Genomic DNA, 15,421 nt, shown 5'->3' with positions numbered 1-15,421 from the left:
CTCCACCATGCCATCCTCTCCCCCGTCCCACCTTCCCCGTCACAACTGCTCCACCATTCCCTCCTCTCTCCCGACCGATCTTCCCCCTCACAACTGCTCCACCATTCCCTCCTCTCTCCTGACGGATCTTCCCCCTCACAACTACTCAACCATTCCCTCCTCTCCCCCGTCCCTCCTTCCCCCTCACAAGTGCTCCACCATTCCCTCCTCACCCCATTCCCACCTTCCCCATCACAACTGCTCCTCCATTCCCTCCTATCCCCCGACCCACCTCCCCCCTCACAACTGCTCCTCCATTCCCTCCTCTCCCCCATCCCACCTTCCCCCGCACAAGTGCTCCACTATTCCCTGCTCTCCCCCGTCCCACCTTCCAACTCACAAGTGCTCCACCATTCCCACCTCTCCCCCGTCCCACCTTCCCCCGCACAAGTGCTCCACCATTCCCTGCTCTCCCCATCCCACCTTCCCTCTCACAACTGCTCCACCATTCCCTCCTCTCCCCGTTCCCACCTTCCCACGCACAAGTGCTCCACCATTCCCACCTCTCACCCATCCCACCTTCCCCCGCACAAGTGCTCCACCATTCCCTCCTCACCCCATCCCACCTTCCCTCTCACAACTGCTCCACAATTCCCTCCTTCCCCTGCACAAGTGATCCACCATTCCTTCCTGTCCCCCATCCCACCTTCCACCTCACAAGTGCTCCACCATTCCCTCCTCTCCCCCGTCCCACCTTTCCCCGCACCAGTGCTCCACCATTCCCTCCTCACCTCCTCTGACCTTCCCCCTCACAAGTGCTCCACCATTCCCTCCTCTCCCACATCCCACCCTCCTCCTCATTGCTCCTCCACCATTCCCTCCTCTCCCCGTCCCACCTTCCCCCGCACAAGTGCTCCACCATTCCCACCTCTCACCCATCCCACCTTCCCCCGCACAAGCGCTCCACCATTCCCTCCTCTCCCCGTTCCCACCTTCCCCCGCACAAGCGCTCCTCCATTCACGGCTTCCCCGTGTATCCCGCTTCTCCTAACACTTGCTCCACCAGTCCCCTCTTTCCTGCACGGCGGCCCGCAGCTGATTGATCTGAGTGAGAAGCGGCCGGTTGCCAGCAGGGGGCGCTGCCCGGTAGCGCTAGCGCTGGGAGTCGCGCTCCGAGCGTCCGGCGCTAGCAGGTCGCGGGCAGAGAGCGCGGGGCCGGGGCCGGGGCCGGGGCCGCCGGGGGCGGGGCCTGCTCACGCCTCCCCCGGGCTGGACGGGCCGGGAGCTGCGCGTCCCCACACTCGCCGGCAGGGCGCGAATAAATCATGCGGCCCGCGGCGCGGGCGCCGTCCAGGATGGGGAGGAAGCGCAGCAGGGGCACGGAGCCGCTGCAAGGAGCTGGAGTTTCCCCCCCGGGGGCGTTGCTGAGCTGGGAGTCGGACTCTGTGGAGACGATGCTGGGACGCTGGGTTTAGCCGGAAATAGTGAATAAAGCCAGTAAGTGTCTCTCCTTGGTTTGTTCGTTGCGAGGGGCGAATCCGCCCTGTCCTGGCTGGGGCCGCGACGGAGGGAGCCGTGACTGGGGCGGATCCTTCCCTGCGCCGGCGCCGCCGCTTCCCCTGCTGGTGAACGGTCCCGACAGGGAGACGCCGTGACCCCCACCCAGCCCCCCGCTGCCCGCCCCTCTCCTCCCTGCGCCCCCTGCCCGGGGCCGCCGTCGCGCGGGGCTGCCGAGTCGCGGGTGTCCGGGAGGACAGAGAAGTTGGATCAGCAGCGCTGGTGCCGGGGTGCGAGAGCCGCTCTGCCGCTGAGGGGTGGCTTTTTATTTCGTTGTCGTCGTATTTACTTCCAGATCAAAAAGCACCATCCCCGTAAGGAAAACCAGAAAAAATGTCGGTATGATGACGGACCTAGTTGGTCAGAAATTAAATAGTCAGTTTTAAGGGGAACCCTCCCCCGCCCCACACAGAGTGATTGAGAGTAAAAAATATATATTTCAGGGGCCGGGGAGGGAGTATAGATCTTCTTTGTTATAAGAATAAACCTAGTATTTATCTCATTTGTCAAAAAATAACATAGGATGTCACATGTGTATTGTGGTAGCACCGTTCACCCCAAAGCAGTTTGCAAAACACTTGTATTTAAAAAGGTTTGGAAGATACCGGTCCGAATGGAGATTTCCACTTGGCTAATGATAATATTCAGATAAAACCCTGGGAGATCTGGCGGATTCCTGCGTGGTGATCATGGTTTTATCAAGACATCTGGGAGTGGGACAATGACATACTAGGGGGCACAGTTTGAGAGAAGGAAAGCAAAATTTATGCAACCGAAATGTGGCTGCAGTGGGAATAAATCGGATTTTTCTTGGGGATTTGAGTGTCGGGCGGGGGGGGGGGGCGGGTGGTGGAGTTGAGTTTTTAAAAACGCACAGACGCGCACAGAGCAACAGGTCTGGTTTTGCTTAGAAAAGATTGAATAAAGTTGATTTGTGATGCTTGACTTAACCTTTCCTTTTGAGTTTGGTGGCGTTTGGGGCTCTTTAGCCCAGAGAGGAGAGGTGCGTTCAGAGTTAGGGAACGCAATTCGTCTCAGCACTTTGGCAATGAGTAACTCTCCCGAAAGACAGGACACCTAGTGGACTAAACACTGGGAGCGATCCAAAGAGGATTTATCAGTACTAAAAATAAACAAGTCAACGGATGTGTCGGATAGGCTCGTGTCCCGTTTCAAGCTTTTCAGGGCTGATTTGCAGATTTTTTTTATAGTTATTTATTTATTTATCTATTGTTTGGGTTAAATGTCCTGTCCAAGGTGCTGAAGTTGGTTTTCCTGACATTTTCCAGGATTTAAATGTTTTGGAGGAGTGCATTCTGGATTCTTTCTGTGTGGTTTGAAGTGAAAAATGACAGGGAGAGGAAATTGGGATGTGTTTTCAAACGCGTCTATTTGATCCTTGCTTTTGGCCTGGGAAAACAAGGCAGGTGGAGATGCAGATGGAAATGGCAGAATCCTATAAGCTTTTGGTGGCAGAGGCTGTAAAAGGTCAGAGCTGCTAGGGAGTGGAGATGTGCAGTCCACTTACTTTGATGGCCTGAGAGGACAGTGTATTTGAAGATGCTGGTGCTGTTTTGGGGGACACATTATTGCCAAGAAATACTAAACTAACTGGTTCCCAGAAAGTTGGGGAGGACCAGTATCGGGATGAGATGGAAGAGATATCTGCTGGTTTGGAATAGTCTCTGTCTGCATAGTCTTATCAGATGGCAACTGCAGGAGAAAGAGACCCTCAGAAATATGCTGTTTAGAAAAAACACCCAATTTCTGTGGGGAAAGGAGCTCAGTGATGAAGTAATTTTAATGTTGGCCTGTGGTACACGTTGTGATATTTTTAGGTTTACGTGTCAAAAAGTTTCAGCCTCAAGAAGTTGAGTTTGCGTAATTCTTTGTACGTGATGATGCTAAGAATATTCTTATACAAATATGACACAACTCATCATACATGACTGGGGATCCAGTCTGTGATGTGTGGTTTTTCTCTGGTTCTTAATGTTTACTTTTAGGCAGTGGTTCTCAACCAGGGGTATGCGTACCCCTGGGGGTACAGAGAAGTCTTCCAGGGGATACATCAACTCATTTAGATATTTGCCTGGTTTTACAACAGGCTACATAAAAAGCACTAGTGAAGTCAGTACAAACTAAAATTTCCTACAGCCAATGAGTTGTTTATACTGCTCTCTATACTGTATATTGAAACGTAAGTATAATATTTATATTCTGCATTATTTATTTTATAATTATATAGTAAAAATGAGAAAGTAAACAATTTTTCATTAATAGTGTGCTGTGACAATTTTGTATTTTTATGTCTGATTTTGAAACTTGGAGGTACACAAGACAAATCTAACTCCTGAAAGGGGTAAAGTAGTCTGGAAATGGTTGAGCCTTTGCTCTTTGGCAATCAATAATAAAACTTTTCATTTCTATAGCATCTTAAATCTGAGGATCTCAAAGCACTTTACAAACATACAGTTCAGATTCTGACTCCCTTTTTCACATGGAGGAATATTTTTCTCCACAAGTAGGCCCACTGGTTTCAGGCATGCAACAACCCTATAAGATACGGAAGTATTATCATCCCCATTTTACAGAAGGGAAAACTGAGTTTAAGTAACTTGCCAGATGTCACAAAAGAAGTCTGTGGCATCACCAACAATTGAAGCGCACTTCAATTCCTGGGCTTTGGCCAGAAGGCTTCCTAGTTCCAAATTCTGGCTCTTTAGTTTGGAGTAAATATCTGTTTTAAGTGATGAAAACATTGTATACCTGAATTATAGCACAAACTGCCCCCTATAATCTTAGCTTGTTTTTTTTTTCATCCAAAACTGAAACTGTGGGCGCACTTTGACCTGACAGTGTCTCTTTAGGCTTATCTTGCAAAGTAACAGTTTCTAAATGAGGATGGAAATCAGGTCACATTTCTGGCTCTACAGGATTTATCTCATTTCTCTTTTTTCTAAGTAATTAGAGTCACTAGTAATGAGGAGAAGAAAACTCTTTCAGGACTGGAATGTCCCTAACCTCTCTCTTGCTTTCTTCTAGTATTTGTGTCACAGAATCAACCCAGGTGATGTATTAGTTTGCCATGCAAGGTCCATTAGTGCCAATGTGTAGGAACTGGTTACTTTTAGGGTTTGGCACAGCTGCTGTGGTCACCCTTACAAATATGCCTATTTTTCCTCTGATAAATAGTGTTGCCTTGGTATTTTCCTCTACTTACTGCAGGGAACAAGTAGAATACTGCAGATACTGGGGTGAAATTATTCAGGGCCAGATCATGCTTGATCATATGTAGCCATGCAAGGGATTAAGATCTACTGTGTGCTGTTTCCTCACATCTCATCTTGGGTTTAAGGGGAGGGGAGGAATGGTGAGACTGTACACCTGATAATTCATATCTTGCACAAGCTTTTTAAATGTAGAAGTACCATTCAGGAAGTAATAAAATAGCACCAAGATTCTTCTTTACATTGTCACATTTAGACATTCTGTAGTAACATTGAAATTACACCCTTAAACTGTCCGTCTTGCCTATTCCCCTCCCAATCTAAAACTGGCCAAACTTTTAAAAAATATTATAATTATTTAAAGTAACAATAATAAAAGCATTGTTTCTCTGCTGAAATATTTATATAAACTTTCAGATCAAACTGAACTTTTCCAATTCACTCATAAGCTTCTCCAAAGGAGTTTACATTGTTAATATTAACACTCCCTTAACTACAGCAATGGTACACAATGCTACTATCATGTTACATAATTTCCAGAAACATATAGTTCTAATAATACTCTAAATCTAAGTTATAATTTGAAAATTATCTACAGAATATGCTTAACTAACTTTGTAATTTGATGCCACGTTAATATGGAACATTTTAAAAATAGTAATAAATGTTCAAACCTGGGTGTTTAAAGTTAGACACCTAATCTAATTTTAGGTACCTATGGAGTGTCTCTTGTTCAGAAGTGCTTAGCACTTCAAAAGATTCTTGGAATTACCAGACTGGATAGGACCAATGGTCCATCTGGTTCAGCATGCTGTCCCTGCTACTTTCGGATATTTCAGAGGAAGGTTTAAAATGCCCCTGCAGTAGGCAGTTATAGAATAACTTACCCCCCAGAGGAAGTTTCTTTCGAAACCCATTTGTTAGAGAGAGAGAGAGAGAGAGAGAGAGAGAGAGTTTATAATAACCTTTCAAAAATCTTGGGTGTTTTTTTTATTCCTTATTATTATAAATGAATATTCTTGTTACCCAGATAAAGGTCCATTTTTTTAAAGTCCTGGTGCCTAAATATGCAACATTCCTTTACTCTTGTTTATAACATGCAGTCTTGGAGTCCAGTCCTACAAGCATTCCATTTGTCAAACCCTTGTTGACTCCGGGCTTGCAGGATCAGATCCTGAATTGGTTCTATATAACCAGCATAATAACATTCATTAGAAAAAGATCATTTCTGCAAATTTCACTGGATGAAATTCACCTCTGCCGAGAGGGTCAGCACAAGTCTTTTGCACCACTTAAATCCTCAGAACAGGCCTTGTGCTGTCTCTCTATACAAGGATGAATTTCCCTCACAATGAGTAATACACTCCTATAAAATATGAACCTGTTTAAAAGAATCTTTTGAAGTTCCAACCATGTAAACAAGTTTAAAGTTTATTTATGCAAATATATGGTAAAGCTTTAAATTTCATCTGTGTTCTATAGATTATTAGTTGAAGAAGTGGTAGGATCAGAAATGTTAGATGAATACTTCCCATGTTGAAATCAAGCCTTGCAAATCTTGTTCACTTGGTGGAGTTCTGGTAACAGTTGTTAAGGAAAAATAATTTATTCCAGTTTTACTAGAAATCAACTTTAGAATACATCATTTAAGTATCATAATGTGGTGAGTCGTCGGCCGTTTAGAGTACTCTAAGGTCTGACACTTTAGAGGTGGTTACATAATGTACCATTAAAAAATCACACTACAGCCTCTTTAAAATACCTGCCTTATTATAAAAGGATAATTATGCTGGTTTTAATGGAGCTGGGTGCTTAGGGTAAGGCAACTTTATGTACCAAAAGTACATTACTTTCACTGACATTGGCAGTGAGAGCGTTTATGAGGACTTCGTAAAAGATGTAGTGTAGTGTGTATAAATTTTAAAATACTTTATATGTTTAAGATAAGTGTCCTCCCACACACCAAATAGGGAGTTCTCCTGGTTCCTGTTATAATCCCAAAGCTCGCCAGGTTTGTGTCTTCACCTCAGTTCCCATCCCTGCTATGGTTCTCATGTTACAGGGATTGTCTTGCCCTTCCGGCAGAGGATAGCTGGATGTGAGTACTCCCCATATTAGTATAGAGATTGCTACAGACTGACGCAGAGTCTCTCTCTGCCTCCCAGTGGCTAAGCATACTGCTTCTGCTACATTCCCAGCCCCAGGGTGAAGAGCTGATTTTGAGTTTCAAGCATGGTAGAGCAATGCACTACTCTGATCCTGCTGGATTGGTAAGAACTGCTACAATTGGTGCACATAATATTTTGCTAATACAAGGATATGGAAAGGACTACAAGTATCTTAAGGATTTTTCTTTCTCTTCAACAGTATTTCACTTTGAAAGGTCTACTCTCCAATTGATACATACATGTAATTCTCATTCATATGAATATGGGAGTTACTGACTGCATGTATATTGATGGGAAAATAACCCCTTTACATGTTGTAATATACCATAGTTACCAGTGATGAAGGATATTTTTCACAAGCCAAATCTTTAAGTTCTTATGCAGTTTTTGTTCCTAAATTCCCAAAACTGAAGGTCAAATTATGTTCCTTGTTCCACTGGTGTAAATACAGACTAACTCCTTTGACTTCAGTGAAACTAAACTGGATTTACACTAGTGTAACTGAAAGCAGAATTTACCCTAAAGGCCTTCAGTTTTGGCTCTAGGTGACAGTTTGTGTAATAGTGTCAAAATATATTGGATCCAGTCATAGTCCCTGTCTCAAATAATTAATTATTCTGTAAAAGTTTCCAAGAAAGGGCTGTGTATTTAAAACACTTCCACAAAAAATATCTACAAGACCCTTTAGAGGTTAATTTTAGAAAATAATGTTTTTCCTTCTGCTGAAACCGGATATAATTTGAAAGATAATGTACTAAGATTAAAATATAGCATGTAATTATATATTGCACATGAACAGATTTTGTTATTTTTAGTGGGTTTAGCTTTTTTTCAAACTTTCTAAACAGACAGCCTGTTAAAGAGAGAAAAGTAAATGATGTTATGAAACCACTCATCTAATTTAAAAAAGACATTGCCACAGCAAACTGAGAGAAAGGAAGAGAGAACTAAAAAATCTCTCTCTCTCTCTCTTTCTTTCCCACACCCCTTCTTTAGGCACTACTATAATACAAATAAATATTTTAGGTTTTTCTGTAGAACCAATGACTCTAGTATATAAAGGCCTTACCCAAAGCACGTTGTAGTCAGTGGAAAAACTTCTATTTATGTCAGTGGGCTTTGGGTCAGAACCTAAGTGCTGCATAGGAAAATTAGATCTGTATAGCGAGATTCATGGTGGAGTCTATGGAGTGTTATGTACTTTTCCTTCCCCTAGTTAGAGAAGCTGTGCTTGGGGTATATAACTTAATTTCATATGCAGTACATATAAGCTTTAAAGCACAAAGAGACCTTTTAAACAACCAAGTGGCGTCCGAACAAGTAATTGGGAGTGAATATTGCTAACTATTATTACATACTGGAGTGCCAAAGATCTCTCTGACTCTTTTGGTGGATTGTAAAATGTGGTTATGAAAATGTAACCATAAATGGAACTGGTACATGCAGTGTTTATTTCCTTCCACTGTTCCTTTGGTGCACTATTAAATACTCTAATCGGTATACAAGTGTTGTTCTATTTACTGAAAGACTCATTCACCTTTCATAATTCATTTCATATCTCTTTGCTTGTCCCAAAGGATGCCAAGTTAATAGCTCTCAACCCGTTTGCTGTGTCCTAAACAAAGCCAAAATCCTTCTGGGATGCTCTGATTTACTGGATTACTTCCAACGATTTCTCCTCAGATTCCAGAAACGTGCCCCAAAGCACTGTGATTTACTATGCTGCCTCCTTTGAAGTGACATGGGGAGTGGCAAGCAAGTACTTCTGCGGTCCTGCTGAGGGTAGCTTGAGCAGCTGAATATGAGATATTTGTCTGAAAAGTTTGAAAGATCTTGTTGAAGAAATCAGTTGTGGTTTTGTTTTATTTTATTAGTGAGCTAAAATGATCATCTTGGTTTCACTTTTTGGCTTTTAGGTGTGTCTATGGTGCCTCACACCATGGCAAATCTGGAGCATTTCTCCAGCGGTCAGTGGAGCTGACTGTAAAAACCTGGTGGTGTAAGAGTGGAGTAAGTGAGATCAGACTCGGCCCCTGAGTAAGGCTGTGTATAAACTAAAATCACCATGAACAGTTAACACCAGCAGGTCACAGCATTTCAAACACATTCAGTAGCTTCATAATAAAGGGTTCCAAAACTATTGTAAGTGCCTGACCCAAAGCCAAGTGGAGTCAATAGAAAGATTCTTATTGACTTCAGTGGATCAGGCTCTCCATTTCTGAAACCTCATTTCCCCCTCCTAAAATTTTCAGAGGTTTTTGTATGAGTATTTTTAGATAAATTATGTCATCTGTTGTTGTTTGTTGTTTATTGGGTCATTTATTGTTGGGAGCTGTTAGTTAAATAAGGAAATAACCTGGTAATATTGAACATGTTAGTTGTGCTTTGCTATGTACTTAATCACTCATCAGTCAAACACTGCAAAGTAATTTTTATAGCCCTATTGCCTAGCCAATGAATGCTTAACCAGCATACTGACAGGTTTCAGAGTAGCAGCTTTGTTAGTCTGTATCCACAAAAAGAACAGGAGTACTTGTGGCACCTTAGAGACTAACAAATTTATTTGAGCATAAGCTTTCGTGGGCTAAAACCCTCTTCACTTGATGCATGCAGTGGAAAATACAGTAGGAAGATCTATCTATCTATCTATCTACACACACAGACAACATGAAACAATGGGTGTTACCATACACACTATAACGAAAGTGATCACGTAAGGTGAGCTATTACCAGCAGGAGGGGGGAGACCCCTTTTGTAGTGATAATCAAGATGGGCCATTTCCAGCAGTTGACAAGAACATGTGAGGAACAGTAGGGAGAAAAATAAACATGGGGAAATAGTTTTACTTTGTGTAATGACCCATCCACTCCCAGTCTTTATTCAAGTCTAATTTAATGGTGTCTAGTTTCAAATTAATTCCAGTTCAGCACTCTCTCATAGGAGTGTGTTTTTGAAGTTTTTTTGGTTGTAATATTGTGACTTTTAGGTCTGTAATCAAGTGACCAGAGGGATTGAAGTGTTCTCGGACTGGTTTTTGAATGTTATAATTCTTGACATCTGATTTGTGTATATTTATTCTTTTACATAGAGACTGTCTGGTTTGGCCAATGTACATGGCAGAGGGGCATTGCTGGCACATGATGGCATATAACACATTGGTAGATATGCAGGTGAATGAGCCTCTGATAGTGTGGCTGATGTGATTAGGCCCTATGATGGTGTCCCTTGAATAGATATGTGGACAGAGTTGGCAACAGGCTTTGTTGCAAGGATAGGTTCCTGGGTTAGTGTTTTTGTTGTGTGGCGTGTGGTTGCTGGTGAGTATTTGCTTCAGGTTGGGGGGCTGTCTGTAAGCAAGGACTGGCGCCTGTCTCCCAAGATCTGTGAGAGTGATGGGTCATCCTTCAGGATAGGTTGTAGATCATTGATGATGCGCTGGAGAGGTTTTAGTTGGGGGCTGAAGGTGATGGCTAGTGGCGTTCTGTTACTTTCTTTGTTGGGCCTGTCGTGTAGTAGGTGACTTCTGGGTACTCTTTTGGCTCTACAACTATAATACCCACCTGCTGAAGTGAAAAAACAGATTGACAGAGCCTGATCCAAAGCCCTTTTTAGTCAATGGAAAGACTCTCATTAACTTCACTGGGCTTTGGATCAGAGTTTTACTTTATTTATTAATTTATTAGTAGTAGTATTTTATTAATATTTGCACTGCATCAGTGCCTAGGAGTCCCAGACATGAACCAGGACTCCACAGTGCTAGGTGCTGTACAAACACAGACAAAAAGACAGGCCCTGCCCCAAAGAGTTTATAGTCCTGATAGTACTGGGCTAAATTCTGAGTTTTTATTCAAACAAAACTGTTGACTTCAGGTTGTGTTTGCCTGTGTGAGGACTGAATAAAAGCTGTTTTGGAAGCTGCTGCTGTCTGGTAACATCTACCTAGGGACAGAAAACTCCATGAGATATCAGCATTGTACTCTTGCTTGAGGTGAGGATTGGCCTCCAGAAGAACAAAGCAAGTGTCTTTCCCCACCAGACCCACAGATGAATCTTGGAGTGTCCATGGGGAGCAGAGGGTAGCTCTGGGCTTTATGTGGCTCTTCCTCATTTCTCTTGGAGCCAAATGTTTGGACTTCTCTGGGAGCTGCTGCACCATAGATTCCCTTCCTGAAGGAACCCTAATGCAAAGTGGAGAGGCACGGGAAAAGCAAAAGAGCCCCAGGATAGCCTGGAACTCTCTCTGGGGACTCTGTGTGGCTGCTGGTGGTGGGGCAATGTGTGTTCTCTCTCGTAACCCTGCCAATGGTTGGTCATTGCCCAGTATGGTCCCACCTGCTGCGTGTCCCTGGCTTACACAGTTTTCCCCCCCCATACCTATCCCCAGCTGAACACCAGTCCCAGAATTTGGGGGCTACAAATGTGGCTTAAAACACCGTTTGCCATTCCCTGCTTTGATTCTGCATTGAATGCATCAGAAACTGTCTGTGTTTGGATATATGGCTTGTTACTAAGTGACTTTATTTACGTATTGTCTATTTAAAATTGTGTGCTTCAAATATTAATTAATAATATAAGAAAACAGGTAGAAATAAACTGGGTAATGGATCTGATGATACAGAGTTTAGCTATGATTGACACAGATGCACATTCCCTCATGTTGCTAGAAATTGACATCTATAATTTGGAATGCCAGTGTCAGAGACTGTATGGGACTGCAGGGACAGGCCCTACTGTGTATTGCCCTTCCCCCCAGCACAAAGTTGCCTTAAACCTGGAGAATCCAGTTCCGTGAAGATTGCCCATGTGTAAGGGGTTCTTGGGGCTGGGGGAAGATAGAGCCACACAGCTGCTTCTGCACCACCTCTTCTCCTGCCCACCAGTGCAAGTGGAATAGCCAAGTCAAAAATGGAGTGTGTTTGGGGGATCCCTGGACCTGGTATTCTGCAGCTGCCAGAAAGATTTCTGGGAGCTGTTGGCACCTGGCATAGATTAGCACAGCCTACTCTGCAGACTGGCCTGGTGCCAGGGCAGCCTCAGGATTGAGTGAACAGCTAGGTGGCTTTGGGCCCCTCCTCGTCAGCTGTGGGTCTGGTCCTTATTTTCTGGCACTATATAAATCTAGTCTATCCCTTGCAGTAGTCAAATCAGAAATCTCACTTGTAATTTAAAACCTTATTTTCATACACATTTCAGTGTATTCCTGGTGAGAAGCAATTCTGACCCTGTGAACTTTTAGGCTGCCAGGTTGCATGAAATGGATGCAATGAACTTTTAAAGTTAAGAGCATCCTATCAGCAGGGGGGAGGAGTGTCTATGTGTGATGGCCATCATCTTGATTGACAACCAGACTGATCTGGGGGCCTTCAGAACTGAAAGCTTGAGCTAAACAACCAAGGCTCTGGAGTTGGGGGCTGTACTAGACACAGTCTCTGAGGACCAGGCACAGAGAGGGGATATGTAACAACGGCTGGCCAAGGCAGAGGAATGGAATGGTGTGCACATGTGCTGATAATATTTAAAAAAAGCAGCCCAATGCCCTTGGTTTGTTGTGAGTTGCTGAGCTAAGAAGCTTTATCTCTGTTGTAGCTGTGATTCTGAAGGGCTGATTGTTTATCAGGATCAGGAAGAAATATTTTACAATGTTGTTATCTTTAGGCTTGGTTCAGTGTTAGTCCTATTGACTCTGACAGTTCCCCCAAGAACATTTTTGGAGGATATTTCCATGTCAATGGGCGAGTCACCCTTTAGTGAGATGATGATATACTGTATCCCTTTAGCTGCATTCCTATTGTAAAGCTTCATTTAATCTCCTCACCCCCTCCTTTACCGTGACTGATAATGACTTTTTAAATTAGTCATCACATAGGGTGTGAAATTTTAGAACTGAGTGCACGGCCCAAGGAAGCTGACTCTGCTCTCAGCTACATGTATGTGGACTGAGACTCCTTTGCCCCAGGCAATGCTAAACTCTGCAGCTGCTACTGCAGGCCGGGGGCCGCTGCTCCCCCACTATGTGTATCTGCACAGATTGCAGATCCATCATGTGCTTGCTTTTTTTGCACTCCTAGGGAATTGCTTCATGGTGCATATAGTCCAGTACCCCTGCCTGGCCTCTCCACAGCGGTCCCACCACATGTTCCTTCTTCTGTAGTAGCCACGGTGGCATGGGGGGAGCATTACCCCTTTAATGCCCTATCACTTAGATTCATTAAGTCTTTTGTTTCCATGTAGTTCAATGTTAAATAGTGGCATCAATAAGCCTCTTCATTTGTTGACTTTTGAAATATTTTTTCTCCCTTCCTGCACTGTCCCTCATGTCCTCTTTTGAAATGCAAAGCTGAATTTGAGAGCTTTCTTCTGAATCTTCAGTTCAGTTCCAAGCCAGTTGTATGAAGTAGGTAACAGAATCACTCTGTTACATCAGCACCAGGATATGCGTTGTAGGCCTTAGACAGCCATCTGAGCTACACGGCTGATTGGTTCATTTTATAAGTTGGGGATGGGGTCAATCATGCTACTTTTACAAGTTACCCCTTGTGGGATAGTCATGGAGTGACATTGGCTTTAGGGCCTCCGCAAGTTTTCCTTCTCAAATGATGCTTAAGGGTAGCACTGTTGATTGCAGTAGGGAGTGTAGCAATCAGTGAACCTCAGAAAATTTGGTGGGTCCATTCAAATAAGCATCTGAAGTTTAGCTGCCTCTTTGGCCTAGAAATCATGCTGGAAATTGCATGAGTTCATGTATTCTTACAAGAGTTGCATTACTCCCTGATTCCAGCCAGGGCAACTTTTCTCATCTCAGTATATTTTGATACTTCTGGTCCTGACTAAAACCAGGAAGAATGGAAAATAAGTAAGTAAAGGGAAGAAGTGTTATCAAGACATACCAGATACCAGGGTGGGGTTAACTCCCACATTAGGCACCTAAGTCCAACATTTAGGACCATTGGCATTCACAAATCCCCTGCTCACCTGCCACGTAACTCTCTAGGCACTTAAGTTTCCACTGTTACAGCCACCGAGGTGCCTAAATTTCAGCATCTGGCCATACACAATGCTGCCTCAATCCTGACACTGCTCACCACCTAGCTCACACCTAAGCCCCAGTAGCATTCACAAGTCAGACTTTCCCTCAATTATCTTGTCTTCAGGGCGTCATCTGGCAGACATGCTCAGAACATGCCTTAACTTGCACAAAAGACGGTGTGACATTTTCCGAGGGGGGAGACCCAAATTGTCAGGCACCTCGCTACCTCCTGCCCTTAGCATGAGAAAGCCAGGGGTCATCTCCCCAACTCTCCCAGCCAAAGGCAGCACAAGCACTGCTCTGTCAGCCTACACAGGCTCTGCTGTCCCTCTCCCGGCTAGTGATAGGCATACACCAACCTCGGAGCATCTGCCTGCAGTGTCCAGCTCTTGATCCACTGGACACTCCGAGAATTCTCAGAGTCTCTACTTGCAAAGAAACAGGACCCCACAGCTTACTAGTTCCACTCCAGAACACAGCTCCGCTTAACACACAGCACTTACATTTGTTTCTATAAACAAATCTAACAAAGACCAGAGATTCAAGTGACAGCCAGCAGAAATATTGGAAACAAAGAGTTACAAAAATAGAACCATCCCATGCATTCTAGAACCTAAACATAACTAGAGCAAAAGCTCACCCAAAATCCTTCTGGCATACTACAGCCAGGCTTGCTGTGATCTTCCGATCGTGAGACAAATCACGCAGTCCTCTTGCCTCCACAGTGGAAGATGCAGAGCATGCCTTTGTCCCTACAGTTACAGTCCAGTAACTCTGTCCACATATCTATTCAGGGGATACCATCATAGGGCCTAATCACATCAGCCACACTATCAGAGGCTCGTTCACCTGCGCATCTACCAATGTGATATATGCCATCATGTGCCAGCAATGCCCCTCTGCCATGTACATTGGCCAAACTGGACAGTCTCTACGTAAAAGAATGAATGGACACAAATCAGACGTCAAGAATTATAACATTCAAAAACCAGTTGGAGAACACTTCAATCTCTCTGGTCACTCGATCACAGACCTAAGAGTGGCTATACTTCAACAAAAAAGCTTCAAAAACAGACTCCAACGAGAGACTGCTGAATTGGAATTAATTTGCAAACTGGATACAATTAATTTAGGCTTGAATAGAGACTGGGAATGGATGAGTCATTACACAAAGTAAAACTATTTCCCCATGGTATTTCTCCCCCCCACCCCACCCCCCACTATTCCTCCGATATTCTTGTTAACTGCTGGAATTAGCCTACCTGCTTGTCACCATGGAAGGTTTTCCTCCTTCCCCCCCCCCCCCCGCTGTGGGTGATGGCTTATCTTAAGTGATCACTCTCCTTACAGTGTGTATGATAAACCCATTGTTTCATGTTCTCTGTGTGTGTGTATATAAATCTCTCCTCTGTTTTTTCCACCAAATGCATCCGATGAAGTGAGCTGTAGCTCACGAAAG

General features: G+C 44.0%; 1 protein-coding gene across 5 annotated transcripts in view; it reads left to right on the top strand.

The window, feature by feature from the left end:
* The first annotated feature begins 1,227 nt into the window (after positions 1 to 1,227).
* The window catches only part of LOC119850826 (sodium channel protein type 5 subunit alpha-like), a 320,846-nt gene continuing 306,652 nt past the window's right edge, over positions 1,228 to 15,421 (top strand). For 3 of the 5 annotated variants that reach the window (XM_043509704.1, XM_043509702.1, XM_043509703.1), the window contains exon 1: positions 1,229 to 1,476. The gene's annotated coding sequence lies outside the window, so the exon portion shown is untranslated. Of the gene's footprint in view, positions 1,477 to 15,421 lie in introns of all 5 variants that reach the window. The other 2 variants (XM_043509706.1, XM_043509705.1) reach the window with 2 other exon arrangements.

The sequence above is a fragment of the Dermochelys coriacea genome, chromosome 2 (assembly GCF_009764565.3).
Source record: "Dermochelys coriacea isolate rDerCor1 chromosome 2, rDerCor1.pri.v4, whole genome shotgun sequence".
In the NCBI taxonomy this organism is placed as follows: Eukaryota; Metazoa; Chordata; order Testudines; family Dermochelyidae; genus Dermochelys; species Dermochelys coriacea.
This window is presented reverse-complemented; position numbering and strand designations above follow the sequence as displayed.